This window comes from Crinia signifera, chromosome 8, assembly GCF_055691185.1.
Source record: "Crinia signifera chromosome 8, ASM5569118v1, whole genome shotgun sequence".
Lineage (NCBI taxonomy): Eukaryota > Metazoa > Chordata > Amphibia > Anura > Myobatrachidae > Crinia > Crinia signifera.
The window spans coordinates 19,457,541-19,474,708 of NC_139224.1; the positions used below are offsets into that span (position 1 = coordinate 19,457,541).

General features: G+C 48.5%; 1 protein-coding gene across 4 annotated transcripts in view; it reads left to right on the forward strand.

The window, feature by feature from the left end:
* Window positions 1-17,168, forward strand: part of PRRT3 (proline rich transmembrane protein 3) — a 71,809-nt gene that overhangs the window by 48,892 nt on the left and 5,749 nt on the right. The window lies entirely within an intron of this gene.

Below are 17,168 nucleotides of genomic sequence, written 5' to 3' on the forward strand. Positions count from 1 at the left end.
CATGACTCGGGCGGTGGTGCGGCAGTCGGGTGCCTTTGTGATGGTCAGGAGCTGGGTGGTGGTGCAGCACAACAGGAGCCAGGTGGTGTTGCATTAGAGTTGCATTTGGAGTCCATAGTACCGCTTTCAGACCGCACTCTAGAGCCAGGTTATTGCCATGTCCTTGCGGCCCCAACATGGCTCGAGGTGCGGTCTGAAAGGGCCACCTCGGGGTCGAGCAACACAGGGGTTCAACCCTGGTAATTACCAGGGTTAAACACGGCTCTGATCTGTGTCAAGTGCAGTGTGAATGGGTAGCATGGGTCAAGTGACCCAGGTCCCGTTCACATTATGGGGGAGGCAACGCTGACAGCTCCCAAGCCCCTGGTGATGCGCCGCCGCTCAGCTCCACCCCATGTGACGCCACCGACCTAGAGGACGTGGAGCTTTCAGACCGCAAATGCATTGTCGCTCCAGTGATGGGACCCGTACGACCTGGCATTTGTGGTCTGAAGACTGTATTAGTGACCCCCAGCACCCACAGCTACCCGGCACCTTCATAAAATCGTGGGGTCTGTGGGGGCTATTGTTACGCCACTGCTGTGTGCAGTAGACACCCTGCACCTGTTCTACATACAGGGTGGGATGTACCAACCAGTGACGGTACATCCTGCCGCCCATCGTCCCGATGCTCATCGCATATATAATGACCTATGCAATGAGTAACGCAAAAGGCGATAATAGTTGCCCTTTGCAATCCCTGCCGCTGCCTGGACTTCCCGGTCTTTGACCCGGGAGTCGCACTGCATGCGCAGACACGCTGGCGGCCGCAGGGCATGCTGGGAGGGATCTGTGTTGGATCCCTCACACAGCAGCGTTGCGGAGAGAAGCCATAGGCGTAACCCTCCGCAGTGAAGCTCCGCCAGGGTTTTTAGTACTGCATATTTTTTTTAGTACATCTTTAGTACATCCTGCCCACAGCGAGTACATCCATACAACAAGGAAGATGCTAGTTACAAGGCCTTGCTCTGAAGAACTAATCACAGTCTCCATAGGTATTGCCTCAGGTGCTTCCTTGTTCTATTTCCCCAATCCCATAAAATGCAGCAATCAGAATACAGCACAGGTGCACCGCTGCTTACTATGGAATCAGTATCCCCCTAACGACACAGGAATTCAGACTCTATTGAGGAAAGCATCCAGCAGGCCTAGAGAAGGCCGCTGCAATTAACAATCTTGATATTTGAGGCAGTTCCGGCACCTCTTGAGGCCGTCACCTGTGGTAAAGGTGAGCAGCTCCCAGCAGCGCCATCCTGTTTGCTGTTTACATAAGAAATAATTCATTCATCCTTTGTTATTTCTCTGCCACACGGAGTTTGTTCCAACTTGCCCAGGGCCCACGTTCATGTGCTACAAGCAAAGCTCCTAAGCCTGCGCTGACAATCTCAGTCCCAGGGCTCGGAATGCTGGAGGCAGCCTTTGGAATGTTTGTTGGAAGGCGGCCGGGAATCTGAATATGTCATTATCACCAGGGGCCTAACTGGAAATCACCGAGCCCCATAGCAAAGTGTCAACCGTTTCCTGCAAATGGCTCCCTTAAATTGAATATGGAAACCCTATAAGTGTCCCATAGGTTATAGCAGGCCCGTATGCGTGGCTGGAGAGTGCAGCTGGTTCCACTGCCATCACATATCCCAATACATATGTATAAATAAACTGATATTAGGGACCACCATTTATATTGTATCTTATCTCGGGCTAGCTGTGGTCACTGGTGGCAGTGGGAGCTGTGGGCCGTGGGCAGGGGTTCTCCACAGCGCATGTGCAGGTCAGACACCTTAGCACAGAGATTCCCAAACTCTGCTGTTACAGTCCAGATGTTAAGGATATTCAGGTTTGAGTTCAGATGGTTAACGCAAACTGACTGAGGTAGTAATCAAATCGCCTGTGCTCAAGCAGGGATATCCTTAAAACCAGGACTGTTAGCGAATTATAGAATTGTTATCAGATATACTGAAACGTAAGCCTCCAAATAAGCATATCCAGATTCCCGCTCCTGCATCAGACCCCGCCCCCTTAACAGATCCCGCCTCCATGAGGGCTGCTTGCAGAAGTTTCCCAGGCTGGTTTCCAACCCAGTTCGCCCCTGTTTACAGACATTATTTACATCCAACTCTGTATGGGTTTTATATGTGTATTAATGGGCAATATGTAACAATGACGACAATGAGAAGGTCGACAGTCAACGGTCGACATGAATTTTTCAAGTTTTTTTTTTTTTAGGCGGTATTTTATACCCTACATCCACAACAGCGTGGAGGGAGAATAGAATAGAGTGCCAAGCGCAGCGAGTCACTGTGCTCGAAGCATGGCGAGCCATGCGAGGGGACGCGGTACATGTTGACAGTGTCCATGTCGAGTATGTCGACATGACAAAAAAATTAAAACCTCATGTTGACCTTCCCATTGTCAACCTAATGCTTGTGTCGACATTAGTCAATCAACCTATTTCAGGTGTCGACCTAAGCCCTGTTGACTTTCAGTGGTCCAATGCATGTCAACTTAAATAGGATCGACCCAATGGCCCATACCCAGAATAAGAAAGTACAAGTCACTGTATACATTATGGCCATTATTCTGGTTTACTCGCAAAGGCAAATTCCTTCTCAAATGGACAAAACCATGCTGCACTGCAGGAGGGCAGATGTAACATGTGCAGAGAGATTTGGGTGAGTTTTTTTCTGTGCAGGGAAAATACTGACTGCTTTATTTTTACACTGCAATGCAGCATGGTTTTCTCCATTGAGAAGGAATTTGCCTTTGCGAGTGAACCAGAATAAGGGACTTTGCTTCGCAGCCCCGGAGTAGAGTTTTGCTGTACACTATTACTTTACATCAGTGTTTTGCCGCACACTATTACTTTACATCAGTGTTTTGCGGTACACTATTACTTTACCTCAGTGTTTTGCTGTACACTATTACTTTACCTCAGTGTTTTGCCGTACACTGTTACTTTACCTCAGTGTTTTGCTCTACACTATTACTTTTCCTCAGTGTTTTGCCGTACACTATTACTTTACCTCAGTGTTTTGCCGTACACTATTACTTTACCTCAGTGTTTTGCCGTACACTATTACTTTACCTCAGTGTTTTGCCGCACACTATTACTTTACCTCAGTGTTTTGCCGCACACTATTACTTTACCTCAGTGTTTTGCCGCACACAATTACTTTACCTCAGTGTTTTGCAGCACACTATTACTTAAACCTCTGAGCGTCTGATGCTCCCGCCATTCTTTTAACCCTAACAGACTAAGAAACCCACCATTGAAACCGCCCCTCCCTTTTCCCTTCACCTGGAATAATCAAACTGAGTCATTTATTTTGGCGAATTAAAGGTCACATTTATTAATCAGATTACAAATATAATCTTACTCGCTTAGGTGGCAAAGATAGCACTGCGGTCCACCAGCCCTCCAACGTAACTGAATCAAGCCGCCCGGGGAGGGGGGCCCCTTCTCGCAACTGAAACCTGTACCCGCCCGGGGCCCCCCAATTGCCCCCCTCGACGCCAGGCCTTGGATCTTGCACCCCCTCTTCTGGGGTGCCTCCGTTTCCTGGCGCCAAACTTTGGCTGGCCCGCAGTACTTCCGCCTCTGTTAAGACAATCTCTGCTGTATCTAGCACCGCCCAGGGTCCCCCAATTGCCCCCTCCGATGCCAGGCCTTGGATCTTGCACCCCCTCTTCTGGGGTGCCTCCGTTTCCTGGCGCCAAACTTTGGCTGGCCCGCAGTACTTCCGTTTCTGTTAAGACTATCTCGGCTGTAACTAGATGCTGTTTGGATGTTGCTCCTTCTTCGTCCAAGGGTGGGTGGGTGGGACAATCCTTCCTGCGTGCCCTCTTGCTCTCTCTGATCCTCCCCCATACCTGTCCTGTCCTTAAGTATGGGTCTACTCCCATGGGGAGGCGCCTATTACCTGCTTCTCTCTTTCCTTCCCCCTATTCAGTTCCTGCTACCTCCCTGCCCCCATCCTGATAACAGCTAGACAATGGGAGCACATCATGGCCTTTGGTAGCCCAGACTTAATAGTTTATGGTCTCTCCTGGCTATTCGCCGTTCGCTCCTTTTAAACCTCTGAGCGTCTGATGCTCCCGCCATTCTTTTAACCCTAACAGACTAAGAAACCCACCATTGAAACCGCCCCTCCCTTTTCCCTTCACCTGGAATAATCAAACTGAGTCATTTATTTTGGCGAATTAAAGGTCACATTTATTAATCAGATTACAAATATAATCTTACTCGCTTAGGTGGCAAAGATAGCACTGCGGTCCACCAGCCCTCCAACGTAACTGAATCAAGCCGCCCGGGGAGGGGGGCCCCTTCTCGCAACTGAAACCTGTACCCGCCCGGGGCCCCCCAATTGCCCCCCTCGACGCCAGGCCTTGGATCTTGCACCCCCTCTTCTGGGGTGCCTCCGTTTCCTGGCGCCAAACTTTGGCTGGCCCGCAGTACTTCCGCCAACGCTAGGTTCCTAGAACCATAGCCCGCCACCTCACCGTGACCTTCCCTCGTCCTATTAATCTAGAACCTACATGTAACCATCTGCACGCTCGTCTCTGCTCCTGAACTGAACTGCTTCCCCACCGTATCTCACCCTTGGACCCTGTTCTGGGAGTCCCCATTTTCCTCCTGTAAAGAAAACAGACCGCTGGAGACCCCTGTTCCTGAAGGGTGTTGCGAATGCCTCTCTGAGCATCACTGCCTTAACAAGCTCTTTGCATGCGCCCTTTACTGCCGCCATGAGCTGCAGCTTCTCCCTGCCACAGGCGCTAACGAGTCTTTCACCAGCTTGTTCACGCCATCTTGACAACCTTCCATAAATGCGGTGGACATGTTAAACCTTGCGGCTGCGCATGTGATGCCGCTTCCCTAAAGGCTTCCAACTTTCCCCTTGAGTAGGCATCCGCTCTGATGTTATCTACCCCTGGGACGTGCTTGGCGCGAAAGTTAATGTTGTGCCGCAGGAAAACCATTACCAAATGCCTTATCAGGTTGATCGCTAGTGGGGAGAAGGCACTCTGCCTGTTGACTGCTTGAACCACCCCCATGTTGTCACACCAGAAGGTTATTTCCTTGTTGGCTAACCTGTTACCCCACAACTCCAACACTACTATGATCGGGAACAGCTCTAGCAGCAGCATGTTCCTGGTCAGCCCTGCTCCGACCCAGCTCTGCGGCCACTGGGATGCGCACCATTCTCCCACGAGATATGCCCTAAAACCACAAAACCCTGCTGCATCGGTGTACAGCTGCAGCCTCAGGCGGTGTCGGAGAGATGCGAATACCATTAAATTCCCTTAGAAATGTTTCCCACATCAACATGCCTTCTCTGATTTCTGTTGTCAGCTTAATCGGATGATGCGGCTTTCTTACCCCTGCTGTGGCCCTTTCCAGTTGTCGGCAGCAGGGCAGGCGACAGGGGGGGGTCACTTGTACCGGGTCTTAAGCTTGTGAGGGACCCCAAGGTTCTGAGGGACTCGGGGGCTATAAGCATGGCTGTGTCAGTGCAGTGCCTAGCCATGGTTTAAAAGGCACCTGCCTGGATTCCTGGGTACTTGACTGGAACCTCACTCCGATATTAGTGAATATTAGGTCTATTTCCTTTGTAACAATAAAAACATGTTTAATATGCATAATACTAACAATGTTCTGCTCAAGGGGGCGGGGTATTGGGCCCCCTAGATATATCAGTGTACCAGGCCCCAAGATTTCTGTTGCCAGCCCTGGTCGGCAGAAGATTCTGCTCATTGGGATAACCCTGCATGTGAAATTCAGTGACCCCAGCAATGATTTAAGATGTTTCAGTGTAATCTTGTCTGCTCTAGCATGCTCCCCAGTCTGCCTCATAATGCCAGCAACCTTGTCCTCTGGTAACCTACACAGCCTGTCAGTGGTATCTATTTCTATTCCCAGATACGGCAGTTTGTTCATAGGCCCCTCTGTTTTCTCCGTTGCTATGGGAACCCCAAAAGTGTGGAACAGCGCCTACATGGATTTTAACAAACGCTTGCATGTGTCAGTGTTCGCCTGGCCGACCCTTAGAAAGTCCTCCAGATGGTGCGCAAATGTCCTGCAGCCTGTCCCCACCTCAACGCACCAGTGCAGGAACGTGCTGAATTTTTCAAAAATGGCGCCATCCATGGGTAAGCATAGATCCACATAATAACTGCCCTTGAACTTTAGTCCCATGATTCCGTGACTATATGGGTGAAGGGGGAGGAGCCTAAATGCTGATTCGATATCTTCCCCAATTGGGCCCGTACCCCGCAGCTGCGCACTATTCTGAGCGCCTCTTGAAAAGACTGGTAAGCGACGCTGCACTGTTGCTTTTCCAAGGCATCATTCACTGATTTTCCTGCTGGGAATGACAGGTGTTGGATGAGCCTGAATTTCCCATGACCTGGCCTTTCGGCATGCGCTTTGGACTCCCTGCGCTAACACGTCTCCGACTGACCGGCAGCTGCTCCGTGCCGCTGTCACTAATGCTTTCTTCGCTATGGCAATACAATACTTTATGCACATACAATGTATGGGCCATTGGAACCTGGTTATACCATCATTTTGCCACCACACTAGAACTCATTCCTGTAAGAAAGAGTCCGTTTGCATACTACGCTTTCGGCATTGCCGTAGCTCAGCGTCCGTCAGGGTCATCAGCCTGCCCACCTCCTCCGATCATTAGACATCTGCATGTGGAAGAGGAAGGGTTGCACTGCGAGGTGACATAAAGCATGTTAGTTTGTTCTGTGTGTAAATACGTTGCAGCATGCCGCCTCCCAAACCTGAGCAATAATCCTATAATGCCACCTCCATGCATTCTCCTTTTTCCCTTTCCTACCCTGCCTCTATACGTATACAAGTGACTGAATAGCTACCCCCGTTGGCATTAGACATTTCACTAAGCTGTTTACCACCCATGTTACACAAAATGACTTTCATTTTACTGTGATTATTCTGCTTTGCTTATTCCTTTTCCGAAATTCCATCACATTCCGCCTAATTGGCAAGCTAACGTGCACTGAGCGGTTGGTTACCTGTACTGTACAGTTATGTGTGCACCCATTTATTTATTTATTTTTTAATGTATAATCTGTTAAAAGGGGCCCATCTACTTTGCACCCAGCGTCAGCAGTATTACTTCCCTGCTAAGGCCAAGCATGTACCCCTTAAAAACTTAACTTACAAACTTAGTTGCTGTGAGAACTATGGTTCCACCCCTGTGCCCTAATTATATTCATTACTTCTTATACATTAATTGACTTAACAAAATTCTAAGCAGCAACAGATTTTGTATACAGCAGCAGATTAACCCAGCGCTTTTCATGAAATAACAGTAAGTTTGGATCTGCCAAAGATATAAAAGTCTAATATGAAGTAAAATGCTTATGCACAACCGTAATGAATTCACTTATTAATCTCCTGTACTACTACTATTCTTATTGTACATACACGCATGTAACAATGAATTTACTAATTTGTATGTGACACCATATTATATTACTGACTGCAGCTTAATGTAACCTGTTACCATTTATCATTCCCCCAATCATCAACATCTTTATCATACTGTCTATTATACCCCTATGATGCCTTGCACGCTGAAAATTGCACCACATAATGAATTTTATTGCCTTATATTACATTATATTAACTTCAAAACAAAACCATGTGTTCCCATATTTGCCTTCTGCCTATGTAAACTTATGCTTTGCCGTATCCTAATAACAGTGCTGCACAATGTTATATTATGTTACTTAAAACTATGTAATTCCCCTATACATGTGATCTGAAATAACTGAGCTCTGTAATCATACATTTCATGTTTGTACGGCGCTGCAATACACTTGTGGCGCCTTATAAATAATACTATAATAATAATATGTTTTACATTGCTGGGCAGCCAATGTTTGCTCTGCCTGGTGGGCGGGTAGATTAAGGTATTGTCATGATCTCTGCATGCTATGCTATGTAAACAAGCCCTAAGTAATTTAATTAGGGGGAGGGGGAAAGGGGACATTGTTTGCAACTTGCCTGAATTCTTTGGGCCTAATTCTTTGCTGTTTTTCTAAAGGCTGCAGCAAGTATAATAATAAATCCATAAGTACTAATTGTTTGGCCTTAAACTACTGTGCATTGATTTAGGTGCGTTTATTCCTTAGGGGAAAGTTACCCGGCATAATATAAACATGTAATAAAATTCTTGCTGCATTAAAGATTGAATTCATAAAATTACAGAGACATTGGGAGTTTGTAGCAGGGTGCCTAATATGGAATTAAGTAAAAGAATAAGAAGGAATACAATTGCAAATAAATATCCCCAGATATACCCCAAATAACTAACCCCAGATACTTATCCTAATATTTCTGGTTCACTATCTGGGATTCTGGATGTTCTTGCTGGATAAAGACAATCCTTACTGCGTGCCCTCTTGCTCTCTCTGATCAATCCTTACTGCATGCCCTCTTGCTCTCTCTGATCAATCCTTACTGCATGCCCTCTTGCTCTCTCTGATCAATCCTTTCTGCATGCCCTCTTGCTGGATAAAGACAATCCTTCCTGCGTGCCCTCTTGCTCTCTCTGATCCTCCCCCATACCTGTCCTGTCCTTAAGTATGGGTCTACTCCCATGGGGAGGCGCCTATTACCTGCTTCTCTCTTTCCTTCCCCCTATTCAGTTCCTGCTACCTCCCTGCCCCCATCCTGATAACAGCTAGACAATGGGAGCACATCATGGCCTTTGGTAGCCCAGACTTAATAGTTTATGGTCTCTCCTGGCTATTCGCCGTTCGCTCCTTTTTACCTCAGTGTTTTGCCGCACACAATTACTTTACCTCAGTGTTTTGCCGCACACTATTACTTTACCTCAGTGTTTTGCCGCACACTATTACTTTACCTCAGTGTTTTGCCGCACACTATTACTTTACCTCAGTGTTTTGCCGCACACTATTACTTTACCTCAGTGTTTTGCCGCACACTATTACTTTACCTCAGTGTTTTGCCGCACACTATTACTTTACCTCAGTGTTTTGCCGCACACTATTACTTTACCTCAGTGTTTTGCCGCACACTATTACTTTACCTCAGTGTTTTGCAGCACACTATTACTTTACCTCAGTGTTTTGCAGCACACTATTACTTTACCTCAGTGTTTTGCCGTACACTATTACTTTACTTCAGTGATTTGCCGTACACTATTACTTTACCTCAGTGTTTTGCTGTACACAATTACTTTTCCTCAGTGTTTTGCTGTACACTATTACTTTACCTAAGTGTTTTGCTGTACACCAGTGGTTCCCAACTAGGGTTGCCACCTCACGCACTATTGATTCCTGGAGATCCCACTCACCTTACCCCTATGCGCACGCCAAAGGCGCGCGTGCTCCCGGGGAAGTGGGCGTGGCCTCATACCATGGGCGTGGTTTATTCAAAAAAGGTGGGCATGGCCTCTGTAATATAGATTCTGGACTCTCGGGGAAGTGGGCGTGACCTCATAACATGGGCGTGGTCTATTCAAAAAAGGTGGGAATATAGATTCTGGACATGGGCAATATGTGACATTAGGAACTTTCTTGAAAGAAAGACTTTGAAGGTTGTGTGGCTTAGACAGCTATGTGAGGGTAAAAGCACTCACCATCAGCAACCTCCAGCTCCAGGAGAGGTGTACGAAGCCGCCCAGCTTAGCCATCTGAGGGACGTTGCTTTGTCCCGACCATCCGGCTTCCCATCCTGAGCAGGACCCCCAGTGGACAGACACCCGGCGTCTTCAGTCCGCATGATATTCCAGCGTGTCGCTTGTGGTAGGCGGAAGGGGGAAGTACGGGGGCGTGGAGATTGCTGGGACACGCGTTGCTGCCCCCTGCAGACAAAGAGCGTCTGTACGGTGTAGCAGCCTAGCATGCAGGCAGCATGTGGCGGTAAGAACACAAAGCAGCACTAGCTACACACGGAGGCTGTGGAGGCTTTTGAAGTCACCCGGATTCCGGGAGAATCCGGGAAACTGGAAAAACCTCCTGGAGGGTTGCCACCAATTCCGTGAGATTCCCGGAAATCCGGGAGAGGTGGCATATTCCCAACCGTGGTCCTCAAGTACCCCCAACAGTGCACGTTTTCCAGGTCACCCAGCTGGTACACTCATTATTCAGACACATTTTAATAGATCCACAGGTGGAGCTAATTATGTCACTTGTGATTCTGGGCGAGATGTACTAAAGGGAAAATGCGGTAAAACCCCCGTTTTACCGCATTTTCCTATGTACTATTACCCGACCGCACCGTCACCGCAGTGTAGGGTATCGCCACCTTTGGGTGGCGATACCCTATAGAAGCCTATGGGCTTCTTTTCGCCGCCCGACGCCTCCGCCGAAAAACCCGCCGACCCCCCTCTCCCCCTCCCTCTCTTACCTGGTCCAGGTCCTCCTGGACCCGGAAGGTAACACCTTCCTCCCCCTAGTGACGCAGCCGGACGTCCTTCCGGCTGCAGGGGGGAGGAAGAGGCGCCGGGCACAGCTTGCATAGCTGTCCCCGGCGTGAGGGATGCAGAAGGGGGCAGAGAGGTGACGGAGACCCCCCGCACACCACATTCCAGGTATCGCGGGGGGCCTCCGTCACCGCATCGCGATGCCAGCCGCATATGTTAGTACATATGCGGCGGCATCGCGGCGGGGGGGCCGCGATGGGCGGCGATGTATTTTAATACATCCCGCCCTCTGTGTGGAGAACTGGAAAATGCAAACTGTTGGGGGTACTTGAGGACCAGGGTTGGGAACCACTGCTGTACACTATTACTTTTCCTCAGTGTTTTGCTGTACACTATTACTTTACCTCAGTGTTTTGCTGTACACTATTACTTTACCTCACAGTTTTGCCGTACACTATTACTTTACCTCATTGTTTTGCCGTACACTATTACTTTACCTCATTGTTTTGCCGTACACTATTACTTTACCTCAGTGTTTTGCCGTACACTATTACTTTACCTCAGTGTTTTGCCGTACACTATTACTTTACCTCAGTGTTTTGCCGTACACTATTACTTTACCTCAGTGTTTTGCCGTACACTATTACTTTACCTCAGTTTTTTGCTGTAGTGTGACTATTAAAAGCAGTAGTTGCATAACTAGCTGGCGGCGAGTCAGTATACTTTGAGCCAAGCCATCTTGCATCCAGGGCAGAGACTCCCAGCATGCCAATGGGAAGTACTCCAGCTCCATATGTGTTGCAACACTGTGTTTGTTTCCTTTAGAGTCAATACGCCTTCGCTGGAATCCTGTGCCATATTGTGTTATTAATTGACACCAGCTTATCCTCAGTCACATTTTTATACTATTATTTGCTAAATATAGACAGCCACACATAATTAGTAATTTGAACTATAGCAGGGGTAAAGAAGTTACAAGATGGGCAGAAATTGATTTACGGAAACATGGCGTTCCTAAAGTTTATATGGTCTTACACATGGAGGCAGCCATTTTGTAGAATGGGAATGCAGCCAATGCATAACCTGTGCCACAAGACGATCATCGTCGGAAGGGTATATCAGCAATTTCTGCCCAAGGGATGTCACTGATATCGAGTGAAGGGTTCCATTCTTATGAATAATCTTCAGGCCACAACATGGCTACCTCCATTGTGTGCTGACTACAAATACATGTTTGAGAATTGTAGAGGATCAACGATATGTGAAAGGAAATAGGTTTGGGCCTAGTTTTGCTTTTCTTGTGTCTTTGTCATTATCTTTTTATATATTTGCACATAGTAGATACTTGCTAACTGTTCCTCAACGTTGGGGAGACTCCTTAAAATAGTGTTGCTCTCCCTGACTCCTGGAAGAATCTGTTGTGCTCCATGAGACCATTGTCACTCTCAGCACCCCACTGAGTTAACATCGGAGACATACCCTCCAACATGACCCATTCCATTAGGTACAAAATGCTCTGTTCCTGGACTTCCCTGCCAGTGGCAATTACAGAGGTGGGACTCCAGCACAGTCCAAAATTCAAAGAGGGTTGGTCTGGACACATCATCTGCCAGTGAGTCCAGGACAGTAATGTTTGAGGTGGCATTAAATGTGACTCCCCTTTTTGAATATTAGTTACAGAGGTGGGACTGCACCACTGTTCATCACTGGTAAGGAAGTCCAGAAACAGAGCATTTTGTACCTAATGGATTGGGTCATGTTGGAGGGTATGCGGAGAGGATGAGGAGAACATGAGCTACAACAAAATGTCCGTCACTCCCCAGCACACTTCGCTTTTACCCAAAGAAGTCTACTGATTTTATGGAGATGTAAGCTACAGATGGAGCCGGGCTCGTCTTTGCAGAGGATGGCGACGCCAGCCGCCATCCCCCGCCACCCACCATCTGTATCTGCGAAAGGGGACGTGCGTGCACGAGATGCGTGCGCGTCCCCTTTCGCACGGTTCCCCTGGGTCCCCGCCGGCTTGTCGGCGGTCACCCGGGGTCCCCACCGCCTCCCCGCATCCCCCCCTAACCCTGTCCGTCTTCCTGAAGCCGAGACAGACAGGGTCCCGTCGCCCCGCCGCACGGAAACTGAGACGCACAGGCGTCTCAGTCAGATGGAGAGCCGGGCTGCTGGCGGATCGCCAGCGGTGACAGTCTGGCGATTCGCCAGCAAGAGGAAGCCCGGCTCCATCTGTACATTCAGGAGAAAGTGCTGCATTATGGGGAATCAGTGATCATGGATGTGTGCTGCAGGGGATTTAACACCACTACCCCACTGATACCATATAGCATAGTATATTAATCACAGTGAAAAAGAGGGACCTTGAGCAAATAATAATGATACCTCATACTTACCTTCTCCTCTCCTGGAGAAGCTGGAGGTGTACTTCAACCAATCAGATTGTATATATTATCTTCTAGAAGGTGCTAAATAAATAAGTAGGATCTGATTGGTTGCTAAGGGCAACATCCCAACTTCAATAGAACTCCCATCTTAATAAATAACCTGGCCCCATGATCACCACCCATGGGGTAAATGTTACAACCTGTGACGTGTTGGCGCTGTCTTAAAGTAGCAATCATTCAAACCAACAGTACTATACAATTAGCCCGCCCCCGCTTCACAGCAGTTCCCGGTGCAGGCCGGCATCCGGAGACCAATCCCGGGAATTTCCGCATGTGAGTTTTTCAATTCCGGGATTGGCCTCCCTATCAGCGGGATGTACTAAAGGGAAAATGCGGTAAAACAGGGGTTTTACCGCATTTTCCTATGTACCATTAGCTGTCCGCCCATGTCTCCGTCAGGCACTCCTCCCCCAGGAGGTGTCACAGCCGGGAGGACATCCGGCTGCAGGGGGGAGGAGGAGACGCAGGGGGACACTGACAGCCGCTGGGATGTGACGGAGACCCCCGCAAACCACATTACAGGTATCGCGGGGGCCTCCGTCACCGCACCCCTATGCTAGCCGCATATGTTAGTACATATGCGGTAGCATCGCGGCGGCTGGGCGGCGATGTATATTAATACATCTCGCCCTATGTATTAATGGTTAACCATTCACTGGAGAACCCTAGGAGTGCCCCAGTGTTCACACAGGAGTGTGGTTTCCAGCTAAAAGATGGGCAAATGCAACTTCTATTCGTCACTCACTGTAATCTGGAACATATACAATTCTATATGAGTACAGATTCCTTCCACGCTGTTTGATCGGGCTGCAGATATTTTTATAAGCAATGTCATTAAAAAATCCGTCTCGATTTCTTTCGCACTTTCTGTTTGATTGTGTTAGAGGAAGCGATCAGTACATTGTTCAGAGGACAGTGGGAAAGCCGCAGGGAGCTGTTGGCCCGTTCCCCGCTAATCTACTCACAGGAGGACATTCTAATTGATTCTCTCCCTTGCATGTTCGCACAGGAAAGCGATTTTTAGAGACTGGGCCTGCGTATAAGCATTTATCCACTGTGTGCAAGCGGGTACGGCAAATTGCTTATTCATTGGCTGCTTTACACAGTGCGGGTGGGGGGTGGTCTTGCCCATGTGAACGCCCAGTTCCCATGGAAACTCGCCAGTGCCGCGGGTGCGGGGGGTGGGCAGCTGACATCAGTTGCCTACCCTCTTCCGGTACAGGACACCGCAGATCTAAGGCCAGAATTAGATCTGCGAGCGGTGGCAAAAACATTGGGTGGTCGGCATGTGGGCGGGGAGATTCGCGGTGTGTGCGGTTTGAGGGTGTTCGAGCCGGTGGCATTTAAATGACTCGAAAAAGCTGCGAAATTTGCAGCGTTGCGAGTCAACCAGAATAACCCCCACAAACTGTACAGGGTCGAACACAGGGCCCAATTCAGACTTAACCGCACAACATTGTTCTTAGCACTCCCGCTAAATGGTCGGTTTCCACCCCCAGACGCAGGACGTCATCGCAGGACGGCCTTACGCATTAGTACTATGGGCCGTACGCATGGTCAGTGTATCGATAATTGCCCACAGTGCGAATTTGCGGCCGTGCAATCAGGTCTGAATCAGGCCCATAGACACCATGGAGAGTTGCGTAACGACCCCGAGTTCGGAACGACGCCGCTCACTTCACATCACTTAGCATAAACCGTTCTGCACTTCCTGCATAGCGCTCTCCGGTTCCCTCTGCCATCTTGGACTAATCATTTGTGGCCCCTCTGAAGGATCTTTTCCATCAGTTCATCAAGCACTCCGGTCTGCCCTTTGTGCCCACCCAAATCAGGGGGCGCAGAGAGCGACCGCTGGGGTTGTTACTGATGTATTAGTAGGGGAAATACCTCAGACCGGTCGGAATTTCAGGTTACTCTAGAAGTTTCGTTTAGCTGTTCAGATACAAGGCGCAGGCCAGGGAGCCCGCAGCCAAATATCAGAGAGGGAGATTAGCGATGGTTTTATCCACTTCCTGGCATCAGATGTATGAAACGCTCGCGGTTTTACTACAGGCTGTTATAGCAAAAGTCTAGATAAGTCTATTAAACAATTCTCATGGCTGTACATGTGCCAGTGCAGTACCCGTCTGCAGCACAGATGGCATGACGGGACCTAAGCTTACACGTGTATGCAAGTGCTCCCGGACTGCATGCAGCTTGTTGTCAGACACCCTTCGCTTCTTGTTTTGCACATTTTATTTGATTTCATTTAGCAAAAGCGAAAAAATAATAGCAATGACTGTAACCAGGGCTATTTTTCAGCAGGCTCCAGCAGGAACTGAGGCCCTTATTCTAGTTCACTCTTTCTGACAAAATATTTCTTAGATGGACAAATCCATGTGCACTGCAGGTGAGGCAGGTATAAAACCCCACCCAAATCTAATTATCTCTGCACAAGTAACACCTGCCTCACCTGCAGTGCACATGGTTTTGTCCATCTAAGAAATATTTTGTCAGAAAGAGTGAACTAGAATAAGGGCCTCAGTTCCTGCTGGAGCCTACTGAAAAATAGCCCTGACTGTAACCCTCCAGATGGTTGCACTCGGTTTTCCTCCCGTAAAAGCGATCATAAATAAATTGTGGAATAAATCGGGAATTTACGCTGTATCAATAGTAAATACAATCAGAGCAATAAATGCTTAATCATAGGAACTATACAGGGTCCGATGTCCGGGTGAGATGGGTTATGTGCTGCCCGTACACACGGTGCTTTAGAACATCGCATTGGAACTAGATGCAATACAATCTGGTTTATAATATATGGTGCGCACCGCTCCGTGTATGGGCACCTTTAGGGCCACCAGATAAGAGAGGAGTGGGCATACCCTAGTGCAGGCATGTCCAAGCTATGGCCCTGCAGATGTTGTGAAACTACAGGTCCCATCATGCCTTGCAACAGTTTTGCTGTTAGGGATTGCTAAAACTATGGCAAGGCATGCTGGGATGTGTAGTTTCACAACAGCTGGAGGGCCACAGTTTGGACATACCTGCCCTAGTGCATACCTTCCAACTTCAGTAGATTTTAAATTGTTACCAACTGCAAAGACCCGAAAAGAAGGTGGGCTTTGATGCCTATCGCCGCCCGGGACTCCCGTTTTCATCAAATGAGGGCATGCCCAGCGTTTCCCGAGGTTCTGGGCAGCCCTAGGGGTGGCCATCGGTCCAGTCACCATCCATGGTTACCATCGATGGTGAAACTGGAACCAGCCATCAATAGTCATAAACTATGTGATGGATAACCATAGATCATTTTAGCTATCAATGGTTATCAATTATATTTGACGGAATGGCGTGTGGTCCAATCAGAACGTGGGGGCGGGGCTTCTGGGTGTCAGGGGCGGAGCTATGTTCTGTGTCCCGACTCCTTGAAAAAAGAAGAGGAAAAGAAACATTGCTTCTCCTGTGCCATCGATGTAGGGAAACCATCTGGTTCATGCACATCGATGGGAAAAGTATTCAACATCAGCCACAGACCATCAAAGATTTCAAATCATCAATGGTCGATGGCCATCCCTAGGCAGCCCCTGGCTCCCTCCATGCGCTGCTGAGATGCCGTGCTATTTAACAATCGCTGACTCCCCCCAACTGCCCCCCCGCGGGATACTGTGACCCGCGGGAGGGACAGCGGGACAGTTTGAATTAGCGGGACTGTAATCAGGACAGTTGGGAGGTTTGCGCTAGTGCTGTGCCAGAGTCTAGCGCACTTACGCAGGTCTCCTGGGAACTGAGACCCATACTAACCTGCTGGTGTAGACAGCGAGGAGAGACGACGGGATAATATTTAGGGGCCCAGTGCTGGTATAGGGGATAAGAAATGCCCCAGGCAGTGGAAGGTCTGACATCACTCTGTTACAAACCACAAAATAGAATCCCCCCCCCCCCCCCATCTCTTTTGTGTCTACCTCTAGGGCGTATGCCTCAACACCTAAAGTATTTACAAATCTGTGGATTAGTGTTCCTTACGTGACATGTGTTACCATGGTTACATGATACTTCAATCACTTGTGGAACATGATCTCATTTAGATCCTTTAGCCCCACAGTTCAGCATAGAGTGAAGTGATATCGCCCCATGTGAGATATGGCTTGTGCTATGAAAGTAACTCATTGTAATGAGAGGATGACTGGTATGACTGCAAGGCTGAGAAATGCAGACATTCCACACGTGCATTGTAACTGTCCTGTCTGAGCCTTAAGGATGTGATTGATTGCAGCTATGCGGA